The 21,149-nt window shown below is 43.3% G+C and overlaps 1 protein-coding gene across 2 annotated transcripts in view; it reads right to left on the bottom strand.

Annotated features, from left to right (window-relative positions):
* LOC124409571 (agrin-like) overlaps window positions 1–21,149 on the bottom strand; it is a 171,950-nt gene that overhangs the window by 102,519 nt on the left and 48,282 nt on the right. The window lies entirely within an intron of this gene.

A 21,149-nucleotide genomic window follows, 5' to 3' on the forward strand; every position in this document is an offset into this window, starting at 1 on the left:
TCGTAGAGCGAGGAGTCGAATCCCATCGCGATGGGTGATATTATTCAGTCGCCATTTTCCCCGCGGAGCAAATTTCCGAAGACGAAGTTTAGAAATTAAATTTGTGAAAGTCCTGCACGGCGAATACCAAGCAGCCATCCACCTTCTGTCGTCGCTTAACTAAACTCTCCTATCTTCTTCGGACCGCGAGCTTGCCAAGGAGCTGGAGAGGAGAGAAGAGGAGAGGAGAGCATCGTCCAAGGTCCTGTCTGCAATATGGCGCGAAACGGGGAGAGGACACCCTGTCGGGACAAGATATAAGAGGACTTCCTCCTCTCACCGCACAGGATTCCTCCCCTACTCCGTGTTCATCCCAAGGGAACCGCTACGTCCCTTTATTTCCATCCTTCCTCCCGTCGCCTTTACCCGCCAGGAGATTCCTTCCTCGCGGAATCTTTTACCAAATGGCAAGATCCTCCGGGCTTGTCTGAATCTCTTCCTTTCTCTCTCTCTCTCTCTCTCTCTCTGTCACTGCGCAAAATCAGCGGTGCGATTTACAAGCTACGTGAAACCGGATAAACTTGATTTTTTCCCAAAGTGAAAATCACTTCGCTTCTGAGCGATTACCGGGTTAACGCGAATTACGAATTGGACGCGATGCAATTAAGGCAGATTGCTCATCAACTTAAGCACTTTTTCATGTTGTTGCGTGATTCCGAAAATTTATAGCACGTCAAAGCATCAAAAAGCGTCGATAGTGTTCTCGATTTTTTATCTAAAATACTAAGCCTAATTCGAATTGGAGATCTGGATCTATATCACACGTTTCTGCTAATTTATCCTGGTGTCATTGTCATCAATCGAAGAATTGTAGTGAAAATATCATCCTGTTTCAATACCTCACCAGGTCATCGTTACGATTCGACAAAATATTTGATCAAAAATATGTATAACTGAAAATTAAGTATATGTACGTCAATGTCTCATTTTATAAATTCAGTGTCGTTGTTAATCTGGAATCAAAAGCGTCCCGATTTTGATCCAGATCCAGTCCGAGGTATCGATGCCAGTAGAAGTAACCTTGATTACTAATAACAAGCAGCTGCTTCCTGGTCTGGTGATGTTATTTCTGCTAACGTAAAACCGATAAAAGCTTACCGGGTAACCGATGCCGGAAGGCGGAATCTGAACCGGATCTTCGTCTCGTCGTACACTAACGGCGGTGATTCGCGTTAATTTCCAATTAATTGAGAGAAATGGTGTATCTAGTGAGGGGTTGGAGAAGTTCCGCGCTACTGCAAAGAGGGGTGGCGGGAGGGAGGGAGGGAGAAAGAGGGAGTTTCGACTCGGAGCCCGTGGAGGCACTCAGTGGCGCTGAGCAGCCCACTTAACCCCGTTAATAGCTTCTACCTTTGTGCCGCCGCATCTTGGAACCGTTGCTTTGGTCTCTCTTATCGATACACGTGAGTCTGAGAGGCAGGTGGCCTCGAATAAGGTTGGGTTTCCCGATCCCCGTCAGCCTCGATGCAAACGCAGCCGAAACTCTGGCTACACTTTAGAGTGACAGACATGCATACTTTGGACGGAGAAATTGCGGATAGACTCCTTTACCGAAGAGGAAGATACGCTTTGTGAAAACTAGAGTCTCGAGGTTGAAGGAGACGGAATTTTCCATCACCCGATAACCGGGGAAACGTGTTGCGGCACTGCGAAGAGGGTCGTGTCTCTAACCCAACTAACTGTAATTGGGGTAAATTAAAGGGGTGGGTGGTGGTGGTGGGTGCTCTTGGAGTACGGAATATCAATTCATGCAGAACTTGCTCTTTGATGCCGGGCTTTTGATCCGGAATTTCTCCTGGAAGTAACGGGGTTTTGTTGTGGATTCCCCGATAGTGGTTCTCCGTCTTTCCCTAATTGGAACAAAATCAGGTATCGATCAGATTTCCCTGACTACAAACTTCTCAGCTCGAGTTAGTCGGAAAAAATGTATCTAATTTTGCACCGAGCGTTCGATTCGAAACTGGTTCGAAAAGTAATCGGATCTTATTTTGGCTTTCCCAACAATGTTTCCCTGCCTCCGCCTGGTCCGGGCCAGATCAGGTATTGATCGGATTTCCCTAACAAAAAAATTTTCGACTCAACCAAATGCGAAAAAAAGAAGTTTCCCGAAGTTTCTAGTTTCCAGACACAAGACAGTCAGCTGTCAGGCGATTCCTTAGGCCTCGAATCCTCCATTCAAGCAGGTCGTAATCCGAGACGGGGACGACGAAGTTACTCCGGCAAGTAGGCGGAGTACATCAGCGTTATTCCGGTATATTCTTAGGGCGGGAGGTGGTAACGCCTAGTACGTATAACCCAGGTAAGAGGGTGACATAAAATGTTCAGATTGTTCCGAGGGAGTTCGTCCTGCAGGGCGTAATACGCAGTGTAGCGGCAATATTCCATTCGTCTAACCCGTTACTTTCTCGGCTGTCGTAGTCGAGCTACGTCCCGAGTAAACAAGAAACTGCAATGACGATGTTAACCAGGTTCCGTAATTGCGTGGCCGACGGTGTCTGGCGAGAGATATTTCTCTAAGAGAGCGAATATTCCGACGGAAGGTCACATTCCGCCCTTATGAGCCTCCGAGCCCACCGCCCCCGCCGTTCCCGCCCCTGAGGAAATATGTGCCGCGCCTCCTCGTCTCCTCCTGGCCGCGAGGATCCTCCAAGGAGCGGAAAGCGGCGGAGAATGAGCTCTCCTGCATCTTACCACTCTGTACGCGGCGGCCTAGTAAGATTAACTTTTAAAGTGCTTTAAGAACCGCCCGAGGCTCTCGGGTTTATTACTCAATTCAAATGATGGACGAACTGGGCGCAGGAGCCCAACTGCAATCCGAGACTCGGCTCCCCCCCCCCCCCCCCCTCTTTTCCTTCCTTATACCGGCTCATCTGCGATAGACGGGGGAGTGAGATCAGGAAGGGGGGGGGGGGGGGTGGTAAGGAGCAGCCCTTGCCGCAAATTATACGAACTTTGTGGCGGGGTAAAGAGGCATTTCGAATTCGTCGAAGCACCCCGCGCTTCTAAACGCGTCTTCGAACCTGATATTATGTGCCCTTCGAGGTTGAACACGTTCAAAAAGTGCTTGTATTAAAGGCCGTCCCATTTCAAACGAGTCATTTGAGTATCTTGAAGACTAACGATCTCATCAAAAAGTTTTCGAGACAAAAGTTATCAAGCTTTAAGGATGAGAACTTGAAATTCCAATATCAGTGATGCTCGTGGAATAGGCCGTTATCGAAATTTTTTTTTCTTTTTATAATCGAGCAGCACGGTTTTTATGTTTATTTTTTCGTCTCTGAGCAAAAATCTTATCGCTTTGTTCGTGGCCAATCACGTGTTTTTTCATGTTTGATACGCAGATGCGGTTTTTTTGGGGATCGCAGATACGTTGAAATTTACAGACTTTGGATTCATAATTATTTTGAAAATTTCACCGATCGATTAATTGTTTTCAGATTCTGAAACAGAGATCTGCCGTAGAAAGATTTGTTATCTCAAAACGTTACAGGACTATAATGTAACTACAAATCCTTTGGATGACAGAGTGAACACAAAAAAAACGAAGAAAGTAATCAAACAAATAACAACAAAAAACTTACAGTTTGTGATAATAAAAGTAGATATCTTAATTACTATTTTACAGTTTCTAAGGAGATGTTCGCTACATCTTTCCTCGTACAAACTTGCCACCATATACAAATCGATTTACGGAACATGGAATTAACTGCATCGCTATCTCTATTCCAGTAACTCGAAGAGAGGATTACTAATCTGACGAGGTGCGATGTCCGGCCGAATGTGCCTCGGTACTCATGCACCGGATTACGTCCCTGTGAATTGGTTCTCGACGCTCGGCTGCCTTCATCAACATCGATAGATCCACCACAAGATATACGTATACTATAAACGAAGTCTCGCCAAGTCGTGAGGAGTCGACGTGCGATTTTGTGGGGTCTTTCAAGGGCCGAAGGAGGACGCTCACCCTCACCCCTTCTCTTCTGACGTTTAACGTCGTCGTCGTCGTCGTCGTCGTCTGCCGTCGGGTTTCCGGATCACCCGGCTAAGGCAAGCCACCAAGGGGTAGGTTAAACTGGGAAGGAAAGGGTGCACCAACCAGGGTGACGGGGGAGAGGGGGTGGTTGAAGTTTATTAAGATTGAGGACTTCATTCGTAGTAATTCCAGGAGAGTGTGCCTCCTCGACCCCCGCCCGCCTTTACCTCACCTTAGTACATCCACCATCGCCTCCTTTTCGCAAACAGCAGCCGACGGAAGGAGTTGCGGAATGCATACCGAGGCTCACAAGTTTCTCTACATTTTATTCTACTCATCCACTGTCGGCACGCCGCTCCTGAGCATCATCAGCAGCCCCGAGGCGTTTACAATTATCATACGCAGAAGCTAAGATATTAAAACCCTAGGGTGAAAGACACCCTTCCGCTTTCACCTTCGAAACTCGACGACTCGGTCTAGCCTAGACTTTGGTTTGGGCTGTGCACTTTCCCAAGTAAAAAATGCAGGGAGAAATTTTTGTTCTTGGAATCGAAGGAGCCCAACTTCGTCTATACAGAAACGATTAATAATGATTTGTTTTAAGCATCGTTATTCAGCGGAAATTTTTGCCAAAATGGAGTCTGTTTATACGGGGTTGTTTGTCGATTGATGAAAATCCCCAACATCCCCGAGTGAAGCGGGGTTAATTTTGACGGGAACAAAGGGGCTGCCTGTTGTAAGACCGCTGTTGGGCCTCGTGCGTCATAATTATCAGAGCGTGGCTTAAACTGCAGGTGGGAAACTTCGCGGTTACGATCAGGTCGAGAGGTAAGTGGCAATGCGGGTGGGTAATGGCCGGTGTGTCATTGTGCAGAACCGTGCGAGCCAAAAGCTCGTTTGTAGCAGGGCCAATTCGCAGAAGCTGCCCCGTCTGGTTTCGTATTTATAAGCGAGGGTGCGGGGCTACTAAATTGTAATAAGTGGGCGGAGGAGTGGGGCGAGTTTTAAGTGATATTAATTGGCCGACTTTGTATCGGGGTTGCTGGAAATGCAGCCGTTGGTAGACGCTCGTAATAATCTGAGGTTTGGAAAGCGATTGCTTATTGGTAGGTACACGGGTACGTAAGGCGGACATTTTTATTGCTCGTGAGAATATTAATTGCTTTATGGTAGCGATATTTAATCGGACTCGGCATAGAGTGATCGGTTTCGCGAGGAGGGGGTGGATTATAAGCGATGACGCGACGACTTCTTTATCCCCGATAAGGGGTGTGGCGGGGGGTTGAAGGGTGATGCAGATTATACGTCTGGATTGGGGAACAAGGCTGCAGCAGCAGCAGCGCGGAGGCGATAAGGCGCGAATTTTCCCATTTCACGGAATTATCGTAAACTTGTGATTTCAAGACTTTAGAAGGAGAAGAACGAGCGACGGCGACGACGGCGACGACGACGACGCGGACTGCGTGCTTTACAATTTCTCTTCAATTGTTAAACGCGCCGAGGGCTGGCTTCTAATCTTTCTTGGCAGGGAACAGCTTACGCCTCGCCCGACGGCCCCTGAGCAGTTGATAAGGAGTGGAATAAAAGAATATCAAAGAAAGTGAGACGGAGGGAGAAGGAGGAGAGATTGAAGAAAACGGGAAACCGAAATGAAGACGGATGAAAGTGTACAGAAACATTCTTTGCCGTACCTTGGCTATTGTTCGACCAAAATTGAAACGCCATATAATAACGATATTTTGCTGCAGTCCGCTAAAAAAGATGTCAACCATTTTCCATTTTATGTACGTACCAAAACGTCCTTGTACACAAATCCTGAATGACGTACGATTTTGTCTATGATTTTTTTTTTTTTTTTTTCTCTATTAAATTTCACAGACAGGTAAATCCACCGCAAAAATTCTTTAACAAAAGTGGAAACAAACGTAGCGATGATTCTCCCAGAGCGATAAGGATAGAAAAGAAGAAGAAGTAAAAGAAAAAAAAATCGGTCAACGGAACAACTTTTCGCTTAGGTACCAGCCGCGAATATTCCAGCCACCGTGAAAAGTTGCGGCCTATAGCGTGAAAATTTCAACAGAAGCGAGGTAAAGTCTCAAAGGCCTTCGAAGCTAGGGTAGTGTAACGTTCTTTGAGAGCTCCGTAGAATGTGTCCTTTGCAGTTTGGCTGCTTTTATTTTCCATTAACGTATAAAGCCGACGCCTTCCTTTGTGCAATACGCCGACGAGAAGTTGCTGTGCATTGCAGCAGCACCGCTCGAGATAGAGCCGAGGTGAATGCAAGTATAGATATAATAAGTTAGCCCCAGCGTCATACGTATACCCGGATATAAACACCGGGGCCGTTGGCTAATAACTTAGGGAAGGAAATGGGTCAGCTTAAATGTAATAACCGAACGGCGAGCGTGCATTTACCACCTGCCGTGTCTATTTGCTGTATATAAAATAGCGCAGGAAGGACGAGGAGCGACGAGGATGACTTATAAAGTCGAGACGGTAAAATTTAACGTCTAACTCTGCACGACGTTGTTATGCAGGAAAAAATAAAGGATCAAGAAGCAAGTAGGTAAGGGAAGAGGGAAGAGGGAAAAAGCTCGGGGTCCTTGGCTAACACTTTTGTTATTACCATTTTACGAGCTCGCGCCCGAAATTATCCTCATTAAAGCGAGCCAGTCAGCTTTGAATACCCCGAAGGTAAGGTCCTTCCTCTACCCCTTACCGAGAAACATATTCCCGCGCAATCTCCTCGCTCGTTGAATCCGGGATCCTGTGGGAACAGGGGTTTTCCAGTAGGATCCGTTCTGCGGGGCCTCAATTATAAAGTACAAAGAAAAAAACCGAAAAAGAAGAAATGTATGCGGATGTCATTACGACGAATGTCCGCGCTCGGATCCAGGATTCACTCGTCGCCGAGGTTCAACCTACGCGGCACATAATATCCTCCGGGGATGTTTTCCTTCCTCATCAGAACGCGATGTTAATTCGAGGATTTATTTGACAGGTCCTTTGTACTCCTCAATTCGTCGGGGAATCAGAGAGACTGGATTATTCGAGTGACGCCCCCGGAGTACTTGGATAAAGAGAGAGAAAACGAAGGGAGATGAAAAAAAGAGAAAATAATAATAATAATAATAATAATAAAAAAAGAAATTCCTCGGGAGGCTGATCTCGCCAGGGTTTGCTTGCAGACTTCGTCCTGTGAAATTGGAACGTGCAGATAAAACTGACATCGAAATGGTTTTAATCACCCGTCAACGTCGAATAATAAATTGAAATCCTGCGCAACTTTTCACAGTCTAATACAACTTTCCCTCTCGTCGTCGTTTATTATCCTCCAGCTCCCTCCTCGCTGATTTTCTCCATTCATTAGCAACAAGCCTCGAAGGATCGTTATTCGCCCAACGAATTGACCACGAAAATATTATTTATCGAGTCTCATCGTTTATGCAGAGAATTATTTAACGGAAGTGTATCTTCCTGCCTACCCACCCTGCACCTATATATATCATTTCAGTGTATTCCCTGCGAGAGAACCGAGTACATAAAGCGTCATTTATGGCGAACAAACTGTCGGTGATACCGGGACAGTTCAATAACCCCGGTATCTCCCCGAGGGGGTTTCATGAATACGGTCTACATTATAGCTGTATTATGTTTTATGCAAGAGTTGTATAGATCTTGTAATACGAAGGGTATATCGAATTACCCGCGATTCTCACATTTAATTGCCACCCGTTTATTGACTCGAAACCCAACTGCCACCCACCCACCCCTCGGTAAGAATCCATTTTTCATGTTCCAATACCTACTCACGAGGAGACTCATCCTTTTTTCACCCCGGTAACTCCGATATCCTGTAAATAAATAATCGTAGCTCCCATGCCGATAATATATCACGTTACAGATTATTTCCGGTAATGATAATCCGAATGAAAAACCGGCTGTGAATAATCCACAGCAGGATTTTTAAATAAAATTTTGCAGAACATATCGCGGAATAAACTGCTGACAAAATACAATGATTTCATTCGTTTCTTCTTAGTTTTATGAATAAAAAAACTTTGCGGTTTTAACTATATTCATTGTTTCACGTCGATCACTTCATTCTCAATTATCAGCAATTCTCCGACAAAGTCAGAAACCATTTTCACCCCCGCTTTGCACGGATATCGTTACGAAAAAAAACTACTTTGATATTTTGAACAAGTGTGAGACGATCGTTTTTGATTTTCTAGGTGCTTCTACGGGTTTGATTTCCACCGTTATTCGTTATATTCTATGCGACATTGTTGCGAAAGGGGCGATGCTGATGCAACCCCTGGACGTAAGTAGATTCATTTTTCAGAGAAGTATGTACGTAATATAGTTCACAGAGCGTTCGACCGTTAGTGGACATAATCTACTTAACCTTTGTGGCGTTATACGACTCGCAGCAGACTCGCCAGCTAATGCGAATTTTATTATGCTACAGAGCAAATTTCGCAAAATTAAATTAAATTTTAGTATCAGACTATTCACGCGCGCACGTATGTACGTATGTACGTATGTACATTGTACATACACGGTACGAGTACGTGTTACAAGCGCGAACTTCCCACTTCAACCCCCGAGTCCCTTTGTCCCTTGCGAATTAAGCGGGGGCAAACTTTTGCCTTCGTTTCTTCTTTTTATTCTCCCTCTTTCTCTTCCTCTCTCTCTCCCTCTGTCCCTTTAGTCTTATTCTTCTTCATCTATTTCATTTTATATTTCAGTTAAACTTACTTTTATTCTTTACAACGTCAGTTTTATCTTTACCTTAATTACTTCAAGTATTTATTCACGATTACCTATCATTTTGTCTAATGTAAATGGAAGGAACGGTGAATAGAAAATGACAATTTGTCCTCTGAGTAAAAAATTCAAAATCGCCGTGAAAACACTTTTCCAAGTTAATCGCACGGGTATCGTAACGATGAAAACAAAAAAAGAAAGCAAATAAATAAAAAAAAAAAAAAAACACCTTCCCCCACTGCAAACACAATGCAATATAAGCATGGCGGGAGAGATCTACAGTTCAAAGGTTTGTCCGGATCGTTTCCACACGTTAATTCCGCTTTGTCCAACTGCCACAGTGGCTTGTTTAATTCCCTCCACAATTTCCTATCCCATCCATCTACACGTAACTGTGTATATAAAATACATTTATCCAGCTCTGCGTCGCTCGAGGCTTTCGGTGGATGCACGAGTCGAGAAATGGGGATGAATTTGTCAGCCCATGAAAATAATCGAGCTGCATGCGGCAATTGGAAAATGTTCTCATAACGTCAGAGCCCGGTTGTCGGCGCCTCGATTTTATCACCACTTAATCTAATTGTAAGTTTTTAATTTTAATAAAGGTAAATCGTAATTATTTGGCTTTCAAACTACTAACGTCGTATATAAATCAATGAAAAATATAATCAATAATACACCTGATTTTTTCATCTTATTATATTTCAATGAACATTGTAACGTATAATTCGAGCACGTAATTCCACCGTTGAAAATCGCGGCTTTTCAATCTCCCCCCCCTTTTTTTAAAAAAAATTGCTAAAATTTCCCCGGATCGCAACGAACGAACATGACTAGCTGCAATCGGGTCTCTGAATAGGGGCAGGCTGGGCTTTTTGTCTCCGTTGCAAGTTGCAGGGGAAAAGCTAGGGAAGCTCTGTAAATATTTGCATGCCGCATCGCGTCGCGGCGGCGACCCGGGAGTCGGTCGAGTGGGCCTCTTCGACGGTAGAAGACAAGAACCCTGACGATGATCTCTTCTCCGCGCGTCCCTCCTGTACAGCATCCCCCCGATGTCTGCAGACTGCAATTATAATATGCACCCTCTCAACGGGTTGCCTCGCTGTAGCGTTTTGTGATGGCGTTGCAGAAGATAATCATTTCCACCCGGGATATATCCCGATGGAGGACTTCGCGGAGCTGATTCTCGATGACACTGCGTCATCGAAATTCCCGGCTTGAACGCGGACTCGAGCCGCCCTATAATTCCCCCAAAGGGTGGAAGCGATATCTGCCCTCCTCCGAACCCCTTGAACGATCACTTCGTAGGTACGTATTTCTTATTATTCATTCCTCTCGTTATTTCGCTCCCTGTGTAGTTGTTATGATTTCTTTTCCATCGTCCCTGATCGCTGACGCATCGGAGACTTGAAGTGTCGAAGTGAAATCGTGGAAATAATACACCTCGAGATAACGCAAACGAAGAAGATACGATTTTGAGTCAAGGAATTACAGCGTCGTCTAATTTTGCTTTGTGTTATTTAATTGAAATTATTTATGCATGGGACTAATACTTATTGAATGAATTGCAGAAAACGTAGAGATGGATGAATTATAAATTATTTAATTTAGTTAATACAAATAATTGAGTAACCATTAATTACCCATTAATTTGGAGGAAAATAATTCACTCTATTATTATAAATACATATAGAGTATTCCACGCCAACTCGACCAGTGTTAAACCCCGACCATCTCAAAATCATTTCACGTTATTTTTTTTGTAACATCCTACTCGGTAAAAAACGTGACCTGAATTTTTTTCAAATTTTCGACTTCAAATATTTATAAAAAATAAACGGTCTTAGTAAAAAAAATTTGAAAAAAATTCAGGTCGCGTTTTGTTACCGAGTAGAATGTTATAAAAAAACGTGAAATGATTTTGAGATACTCAAGGCTTAACGCTGGTCGAATTTTGGCGTAGAAAATTCATCTCCCACCACCGACTGTTCGTCAATTGTACAGGAGGAATTTATTTCCCGTGAGAAAAATGGTTCTCGACCAGTTGCGTGGATGTGTCCCGAAATATGCATATTATACCGACATATAGCCGGTCTCTTGTTCTCCGGGGGAAGAAGGCTGCGGGGTGCATGTATGGTCCCTTCTATATAGGGAAACTTTTGTCGGTCGGATTTTGCTTTTATTCAGCCGCGGTACTTGTTTCATGCAAATCCGATCGCGCGGCGGCGGAACTTTGATGCAGCCGAGCCGTATCCGCATTGTATGTATAGCAGGGCGGAACGTGGATACACGGACGAGAATTCGCACAGACTCCACACATTCGCGGGCATTATTCCACATGCACTCTAGGGTGAGAGTGTACGATGTACCTGGCCAGTAACTACTTTAAATTCAACCCCCGTTCCTCCCCCCCCCCCCCCCCACCCAGATTCCGGACACCGAGAGGAGGGTGAACTGCTAAATTGAAAACTAAATTTTATCCCGGAGTAGCTGTAGCTACGGATAAACCGGATACGTACATACGTATACCGCGGCATCCTGCAGGCCTGCCGCGAGGAGATTCTTACCCTGGATAAGAAAAGTTTAACCGTCAAAGTTAACGCGACCAGATCCAGTGCACGTGTTTAATAAGTCACTGTACAGTCGGAGCGGGTCGAGCTCGGTCGACACGAGGAATTTTGAAGAGTTTTTGGTTTTAGTACGAGATACGGGTTATTGAGGTTTTGCATTCAAAAGGGTTGCAACACTTTCGTTGTCCTGGGGATTCTGAAAATCGGTTGAAACAACGACGGTGCAGACTCCGTAGGTGAAAGTCGTTGTAGAAACGTGTCTGCGCCATTCTGCTTACAGGCTGCAACAACGCAACCGAAATGCACCCGAGGTAGGTAATTAAATTTTGATGCAGAGAGTGTAGCAACAACGTTGAGCGAAATCCTGCAGGAATATACCAGCTACATATGATTGCTCATTGTTCGTATTCAGCGCTGTATGTCTAGTACCCTTTGCGCCCCGATCCAGCCGAATGCAGCTTGCAGCTTGCAGCTTGCAGCTTGCAGGTTGCAGGTTGCAGGTTGCAGTAGCGCCGGCGACGCTTCAACACCCGGTCGTCAAATGTGAGGCCAATTACGAACAGAGCCCTTAATTAACAGCAACGACGACGACGACGACGACGACGACGACGAGTACCAGCCTACCATTCGCAGATAGCTTGTTCCTCTCTCTGTAATAGAGTCGAAGTGCAGGGCTTCGAATTTTCTCTCCGAACTACCGCGCGAATTGAACAACTCGTTGGGAAATTTTTTAGCGACTTGAACGAAGAGAGACAATTTTTTTTGCGGCGGTCGAAGTGTATTCATATAACCGTGAGGACCTCTCATAGAGACCTTTTTTTCTATAGAAAAGTGATCTCTAAAGTAGCGGAAACATTGGACCAAATTAAAGTCAAATGTTGGCAGGTCAATGACCTCACGACCAATGGCGTATGCCGGTCCTCTAAGGGTTAACCATGCATGCACGGATCATATGTTTTTCTATAGCATCCTGGCTCATATGGGTCCTTTTGATCCTACCGTTTAAATCTCACGTATTTGAAAAGAAAAAAATCTGAATAAATTCTGGAATACCCTCCATTGATTCTACTTTAAGGTTTCATAGTTCTTATAGTTGTTGCATTTGTTTTATTCTTAAATAACACGTTTTAAACAGCAAGTTTTTTGAATACAATACAATACATTGTATGAAGGGCAGAAATCGGGATCGAGATCCGTGTGAATGAGATATTTACGTCTCAATTTACAAATCCCAAAATCAAATCAAATAAACGAGTGACAATCGCCGGCAGTCGCTGAAGAAAATCAGTGCAACTCGATCTCTAATTAACAGATCTGTACTCCTTGAGTGCGAATGGCAAGTGACTTCGTCGAGCGAAGTGACTGAGGCAGATGATTCTGTGCCCATATTAGATTTGGCAAATTGTTAATAGCGTCTCGAGAGTCAAGTAGTACTAGGTACTCCATATGTGTGGAAGCTGGAGGTGTAATAGAGCGTCAACTTGGCACGAGATCTGCACGCTGCTGTGGAAACTGATACGAACTTGTAAGGCAAACTATCGTTGCAGTTTACTGCTGCCAACGCTTAACATAAACACGAAACACAAGAGGAAGGAGCTTTGCATTTCGCCGTCGGATTTCGAGGCCGGTGGTTCGTTATCGTGTAGGTATAATGTCTGAGAACTCGGTCGAAATCCAAGTCGATTTTTCAGTCCATCTTGAAGAGTCAAGACTTGAGCGTAACTTTTTCCTCCGCTTTTACCGTCACCGATGCTGTGTCTAGGCGACAATAGAGTCGGAAAGTTTACCGCGATCGTTATTCACATCTGCAGGAAGGGTGAAACGAGAGAGTAAAAAACCGGGGTGACTGATCGTCGTTGGTAAACGGCAAGCGAGAGGTTGAGAAGCTCGAAAGTTGCCAACTACGAAAGTTGTTTCGTTCGTGGTTTTTCTAGTATATCGAGAGATGTATGAGGATGAAATTTCGCCGAACCTCTCGATGAAAAGGGATCAACAAAGCGCAGGAAAAAGACGAAGAAGAAGATGAAGAAGAAGAAGAAGAAGAAGACGAAGTTCGAGCCCTTTTCAATTAAGTCAACCAGCCAAAAGCATGCGGGAAGCTGTCGGCAAGCCGGGAGTGAACGTTGATCGTCGAAGGGTCATAAAAGGACAGTTAAAACTTGCCCACTAAAATTTCACCGTGGTTATAGACATCGGATCACATCGGTCCCTATATATATAGCCATTTTACTACGGGCAAGGTTCACACGGCGCCACGAACCGACGGACTGACGATGCGATGGCTGGTTTCATGGTTTCCGCGGTTTTTGTGGTTTCATAAAGCCGTGCTCCAGAAATTACATCCCTTCCCATCCCCTCCCAGGTTTTGACTGATCACGGGAACGAACCTGCTGCTGCTGCTGCTGTTGCTGCTGCTGCTCCGTCGGCGAAAAATATCGCCCGTGTTGCAAAAGGTGAACATAAATATATGCACAGGGTATATATAATACGTGTTTTATTCTCTCTTTTTTTTTAAATAATAATCTCGCTATCGTTTCTTTGTTCAGGTACTAGCGAAAAACCCACCACTATGCACTTGCATATTATATTATATTACATTAAATATTATATACAATATTAGGGTGGCGCAAAAAAACCGACTATTTTTTTTTTTTTTTTTTAGTCTCGTGTGACAAAATATTTGTTTTTGATTTTTTAAGATCCCACTCCAAAGGACAGTTCAAAAAAAAGAAATTTTAAGAAGTCGCTCCACATTTTTTAAAACGTCAAAAATCGATTTTTCTTCAATTTTTTTTCTCGTTACGGTATAATTTTATGGGAAAAAAAAAAAAAAAAAAAAAAAATCCTGAAAGTTTCGGTTCAAAATTTGAATTTTGAAAGGTTGCTCATAATTTTTTTTCAATTTTTTGGTGGATTTCTTTAGATTTTTTCGAGCGACCTTTTGATATTCATGTTAAAATTTCATAAAATTTTTTTTTTAATTTAGTGAGAAAGAATTTATAACAATACACCACGACATGAAATTTATTTGACATTTAAAAAAATTTGGAGTGACCTCTTAAAAATTTTTTTTTTGAGCTGTACTTTGGGGTGGGCTATTAAAACATCAAAAACTAACATTTTATCACACGAGACTAAAAAAAAAAATAGTTGACTTTTTTGCGCCACCCTAATATATATATATATAAATATATGTATATAATATGAGAGTACATACTTCCTGAAGTTTCGTGGAAATTTTTATCGCCAAAACTTGAATGCCTTGGGGCGTTCGCCGTTATTGTACGCGGTTTCGTAATTACGAAAAGTTCCTGTGATCCGACTGACGTGCGATGGCGTCGACCTTTACCTGATCATCGGATTGATCGGTAAACTTTTACGAGCTCTTCAACTTTCAAGTATTAATAATGTACTCGTGACGCAGCTGGAACGAGATACAGGAAGAATAGTTCGATGGGTATATATATGAACACCTGCAGAGTCACAGAGTTGGGCGAAAGCTCGTCTCCTCCTCACTCTCTCTCTCTTTCTCTTTCTCTCTATTTTTACACGGTTCAATTTTAAGCTGCGATGCCGTTATTTCGTGGCAATATGCAATATCGATGTGGCTGCTACATCCTATCGTGCAGGATAGATATAGCAGTTCGGTATCGGTGAGATCACTTGGTGTAATTGATCGATCGCTCCGCAAACCACGCGAATGATATACCTATATCGGTTGAATTCAGTGCACATTGCAGCGATCAGCGATTTCGGATCGAGATTTATCGCGACTAATTTAGTCTCGTACAGCATTATAGTCGCGCGGATGAATTTCAAACTTCCTCATTAGTGTCTAAAGTTTGAGTTTTTTTTGGTATTCTTATTCTTTTTTTTCTTTTTGTTTTTCAGCTTTTTACCCCCTTATAGGGGTTGGCGTGAGGCTCATCAATCAACAGACAATGCGCCGACATCAGCGGCATCTTTCCAGTCGGGCAAAAACTATTGTATACAACCTTCTGCAACTCGGTGGCTTATGTATAGTATATAAATGTGGATATATATATATATATATATATATATATATATATATAGGTATGCACAACAATGGAAAGTTTGCCCTTTGTCACTGTACTTAGCGGCAAAAGGGTGCAGTACAGCCGCGATATAAAGACGGGAGAGTGTAGACAATGTGGGCAAAAATTGACACGTAGTTACTGCCATTATGCCTCAAATGCAGAAATTCATGTGCTGGATGCAGAAAAATTTAGAAATGGGATAAACTGACGGTGGAATTCCAATTCATTCGTGTATTGATTCTCAGTGATTTTCATCAATTTATAATGTTAACTCTGATGATTTGAGGTAAATGATTTCCGAGTGTAAAAGGCGGTTTCCAGTGGTTTCCGGATTGAATGGAATCACAGAAAATTGAAAGAAATACCTCAGGGATCACCTGGAGAGCTGGAAAATGATTAGAGATTAATTAAGATCTGAATTATTATCTGGTTTTAACTTATGGGGTTGCAAAAACCGGATCAGCCCCTTTCGATTCATGATATTTTCGGTTATAAAATCTCCTCACTCGGTAGAATGTTGTCTTTCGGTATTTTTCATCAACGGAAGCTTGATTCAGTCATTCTGCAGCGTTGATATACGGTTTCTGGAATCGGAGTTATAAAAGCAAGGGGATAAAGGAGCGAAGAAAAGACTGACGATGAGTTTGAGAAACGAAGGGGCATCGGTGCATGGAATCGAGGAGGTAAAAGGAAACCGAGTAGGTGATACGGAGGTAGCTGCATGGGTTCGGAGAAAACGGATAAACCGAGTGCAGCGGAAGCTCTTGAGGCCACGGAATTGCACGAGTTAAGTCCTCAACAGGGTTACATGTGCTGCGGAAGATGATTCTCCTCCTGCGGTAACATCGGAGAACAGGACTCTCGGGAGATCCGGGATCCGGTGAGATTGATATCCCGTAATCGCTGGCTCGAAAGCGGCTTTTGCCAAGTACCTACCAAATGAGCCACCACATTGCAGATGTCAAACCGAATGGCCTCGAGTCTCCGTTCAATTTAAAGCCGGAGCTGGATCAGTTGCGGGTATAAATCTGCGGGCGAATAATCGAAACATTTCCGAGGAGCCCGACAACGGGAAGAAGTGCGACTATAAAAGGGCGTTTCATGCACCCCCGTAAACGGATGTTCCAGGAATTTGACCGAGGTCCATCCAGCATCGCTGGCGGGATCGGTGAAATATATTTACTACCTTATTCATGACTCGAACGAAGGATTCCTGGGTCTGCACGAAATCCGGGAACAGAGCTGGGTCTTAAAGGGGTGGGTGACAGGATTGAAAACCCCTAAAATTCCCAGGACGTAGCAGGCCGATGGTCGGCTACATCGCCGCTTTCATTCTTTCATTCCGCGGAATTTTTCCCGCTTTTCGAACCAAGGTGACCGATGAGTCGAGAATGAAAATTACGGAAAATTTCCACCGAGGTAAGCTGTAGGCCACTTTTTGTGGTGAGAAGAAAAGTCGCGTGTAAGAAGCTTTATTTTCGATTTGATTCCGCAGCTGCTCCTCCGAAGAAAAAGGACGTCGAAAACACCGCCGTGAAGTGTGCTTTAATTTTATTGGTACCAACGCGCGTTTTAAAGGACCTTAAAAGCCAGTAGACCGCATCCTTCGAGGACCTCGATGTGAAGTATTGGCCAATAAAACGCGTGTCCTTTGGGCGTCGTAAATCCCGCGTATAAGCAACCCTGCTCACTTCGGGTAAATGGATCCGAGAATTTTCTACCTAAATTCCGTCAATTCGTAGGACGTGACGTGACGTGACGTTGACCATTTTGTTTGCACGATAATAGGGAGGTACCTGCGGAAAAAAAGGGACGAAAAGAGATGACGCGCCTTAATTTTAGCGAGAAGTTTCTTTATAGGCTTCAAGGGTGGAGCTTTTCCACTGCAATAAAAAGGGCAGCTTCGTCCTCGGCGGCTGGTCCGTCAGAGAAATGAGAAGATTGAGAAGGGCTCAGCGGCGTCACATCTATCCGTATATAGTGTATCCTACATATAAGCACACGCCGAACACGGTCTTCTGGGCGTTGATGGTTGACGCGGTTTTACTATACTGATATATCATCGCCGCTTCCTAAACCCGGACAATTTATTATCACCTACTATACGCGCTGTCATTAATAACAATATAAGAAAAAATACGCCCGGACGAGGCAAATATACTATTATAAGCGTATAGCCATGGAATTTCTCTAGAGTTGGATTATTATTAGACTGTTTCAAGTTTGGGCGATATTATTATTCTTCTTCCTAGAACAAGGAACAAGTAATCCTTCCAAAGTACAAGACTTTCAGCTCAAGTGAGACTAAGCTTTAGCAAAAATAAGTAAATAAATAAATAAATAAATAAATAAATTGTCGATCTACTCTGAAAGAGTCTGCGAAGGATTAAATTATCTTGTTCCTCTCAACCAATATGGGTGAAATTTCAAGAGGAATAAAATGGAGCATTCGAGCTACAGTCCAGACCCGTAATACTTGTGGTCACCCGGTTTGTTCGCGTGAGCTGGCCATGAGGGATATACGAGGATGAAATCCAGGACTTAGGGGACCAGAGCCTTATCTGAAGAGGTCCTAAATCTGGCCAACCGATATCACATACTTACCTATTTTGATAAGACTGCCTCGGAATGATGTCGCCCGGAGTACAGTTCGATTTCTTACCGAGAGGAAGAAGATAAGTGAAAATTTTAGGGGACCACCGGAACGGTCGTCATATATACGTAGGTATGTATCCGGCTTACAAGACACGAATCAATTTAAACAACCCGGGGAGTCCGAAGCTCGGAGAGGCTTATATGCGATCCGAAAAATACTTTATTATACGCCTTTTTGGACCCTTTCATCTCTTCACCTATTTCCCGTTTATCCTTTTCTTAAGGGGTGTTTCAGTTCCTTTTCGAGGTGAGGAGTTCGCCTTTCGAGTTTCCCTCTTTTACTCGATTTTCAATTTTTCAAATCGGTCAAATTGAATAATGAACAGAGTATTTTATAGAATATGTGTGTGTGTGTGTGTGTGTGTGTGTAGTCATGTTTCTAGTAGAATGTATAACTAATTTGAAAGAAAAGACACACGCAAACAAAATAATAATAATGATAGTAATAATAATAAAATAAAGAAAGCCTTCAATAAATCCAATTGAAGCGAAAAATAAATTTGCAATTTTGCGAGTATAAATAGGAGGAAACCTGCGACAACTCGACCTATCAACCGGGTTTCCGCCGTCATTGACGACTGTATGAAGCGACCGATAGAACGGATAAAAGCTTGTGGAAAAAGGCAAGGCTGAAAAGCGAGGCAGTGAACAGCGTGTGGGAATCTCGGTGAATTCGACCTTTGACAATGAAGTAGAGATCGGTGGCACTTATGTGTATAGAAGACCCCTTTTGTTAGGCCGTTTTATTCAACAATGAAAACGAATTATCATATCTTTCTCTCAGCCTTTAGTGTCACATTGAAAAATTTGAAATTTGGGGGGTGAATAACTTTTCTACAATTGATGGTAACGCCTGTATACTTAAAACCGCAATTTTAGATGCGCATTTGCAAGAATAGAAATCTATCGATTATGAAAAACAGGCGATTTTGTTTTACGAAGCTATTGCAGCGTTGAAAAATGTGAAATTCAACCCGGTATTTTATCCTGCAGAAAAACGAGGATCTCGAGTCAATGCCGAAATTCGATTGATCGCGACTCTGGTTGATGAACGCATCGATGCAATAGTTTTGTTGCACCCCAGGGCGCGATAAGTTCGTCGTGTAGGGTGAGAGAAATGGCTTGTTACAATTTTCGCGTCCTCCATTCTCTCCCCCTTTTTTCTCCTCCCCTGCAGCGAAAAAGACGAATTCGAAAAATAGCTCGACGTGAGAGAATGAGGAAGAGAAGTAACCGATAGAAGAAAAGCACGGGCTCGTGTGTAGGTACGAGAAAAAAAAATCGAAAAGTAGAATAGCAAGGGGAGATAAAAAATTTGGAAAACTGCAACTCGTCGCTACGCTCGGCGCTGGGTAAAAAGTAAAAGTAAAACTCATCCCTCGCTTTCTAAAGCTCTCTTCAGCGAGAAGAAAACACCCTCCCTGCACACGCTCGACGCGACACGGCAGTACGAATACAAAGAAAGGATGCGCGCTTGCATTCGAAACAAGGGTCGCTTACGTTCGCCGTTTAAATGGACGGATGGACCGGCTTTAAAGGGGGTGGGAAGCTGGGAGGGGTGGTTTGTTATTCAACTTATGAATCGAGGCAGCGTTGATCCCGGACAACGAGCTTTTAGCGAGCTGACGAGCTGGCTGCACGCCTCCTCCTCGGGGGAGGTCTTCGCTTTTCTCCAATGTAAATTGGAAAAGCAGCCCCTATTATCATGAAATCATTTAAATGCATTGCTTTTTCCCAAGGAGTTGTGTATGTGCGAGTAGAGTGGAAAATAATGTAAACAGCAGATACTTGCTGCGAGAATAGCGCAAGCGAACTTAAAGCTTTTGCGTACCGTTGTTCGCTTGTTACATAATATACATATAGTGTACGCGATAGTTATCTTTGGAAACATTGCGGGTATTACAGACGAACCGTGAGTCTTTAGCTTATTCTAAATTTCTCCTCCGTGGATCGTTTCCTCGTCGTTGAGTCAGTAACGAACGGATTACATTTCTTCTGTCTGCGAATTGTCTGCATTTTGCAAGAGAATTTCTCGTTTTATCCTGCAGGCTAGTTTAGCTCTGTAATAGTCACCGGATACCTTCTCGGTATACTGCGTAAGCCGAGATGACTGTAGCATTCTCGGAGTTAGAGGAAACGTTAGACTTGGCAAGCAGGTGTTCTCAACTTCCCCAAGTACACACATATAAGCGACAACGCGGCTTTGTTTCCTCTCGGAAGCAATTTGCCGCCGAATTCCCGACAACCCGAGACTTTAACCGAGGAGGTAAAAAAAACGAATGAAATGAAAAATATTTGCACCCTTTTGAGGATATTAAAATTAGGCTTCGAACTTGTTAGCGTTTATTAATAAAAAATAAAGAAAAACAATATAACGCGATCTGTAATTTTTTTCAAAAAGCAATATAACCGCGTTAACACGTATAATGTTATATATATATATATGCTCTTTCACTTCGTATTACCAAGTTATCCTTCTCCTGCTCTCCTGCTGTTCACCTAATAATTCGTGGCGGTAAAAAAAATGCTCATTTTATATTGCAATTAGCTTCCCCAAGTTGCTTGTCTGTGTTTTTTCGTTTTCCTTTTTCTTTCTCACTCCCCCTCTTTTCTCCGTCGATTATTCCCTTCTCCGTTGTACATATACGATATAATTTATACGCAAGGGGAGAATATTTTTCATTCAAATCACGGGGTCGCGGTTTATTAATCTACAGTATTGCCGAATTTATTATATTTCCTCGCAGCCCACGCTGAAATTTCACCTCCCGTCGGTTTTTTTTAAGGGAAATTAAAACGAGAGTCGAAATTTTCCGATTCGTTCCTTAAGTCTGCTCTAGGATTCATCCTGACTGTCGCTTCGAACTCCGAAAGTCATATAATCGATTCTGCCACGACTAAACTATTCCCGGTAGTATTTTCTATGCAGTGAATGTCGTTAGCTGATGCTAATTAACAGATGAACTGACGGTTCGTAACCATTCTAAAATCGGAAAATCAGTGGATAAATCACGAGCGAAAATATAATTTGATATACGAATGAGTTCTGAAACAGTATTAATCGGAGTAAATTAATAAACACCA

The sequence above is a fragment of the Diprion similis genome, chromosome 8, assembly GCF_021155765.1.
Source record: "Diprion similis isolate iyDipSimi1 chromosome 8, iyDipSimi1.1, whole genome shotgun sequence".
In the NCBI taxonomy this organism is placed as follows: Eukaryota; Metazoa; Arthropoda; class Insecta; order Hymenoptera; family Diprionidae; genus Diprion; species Diprion similis.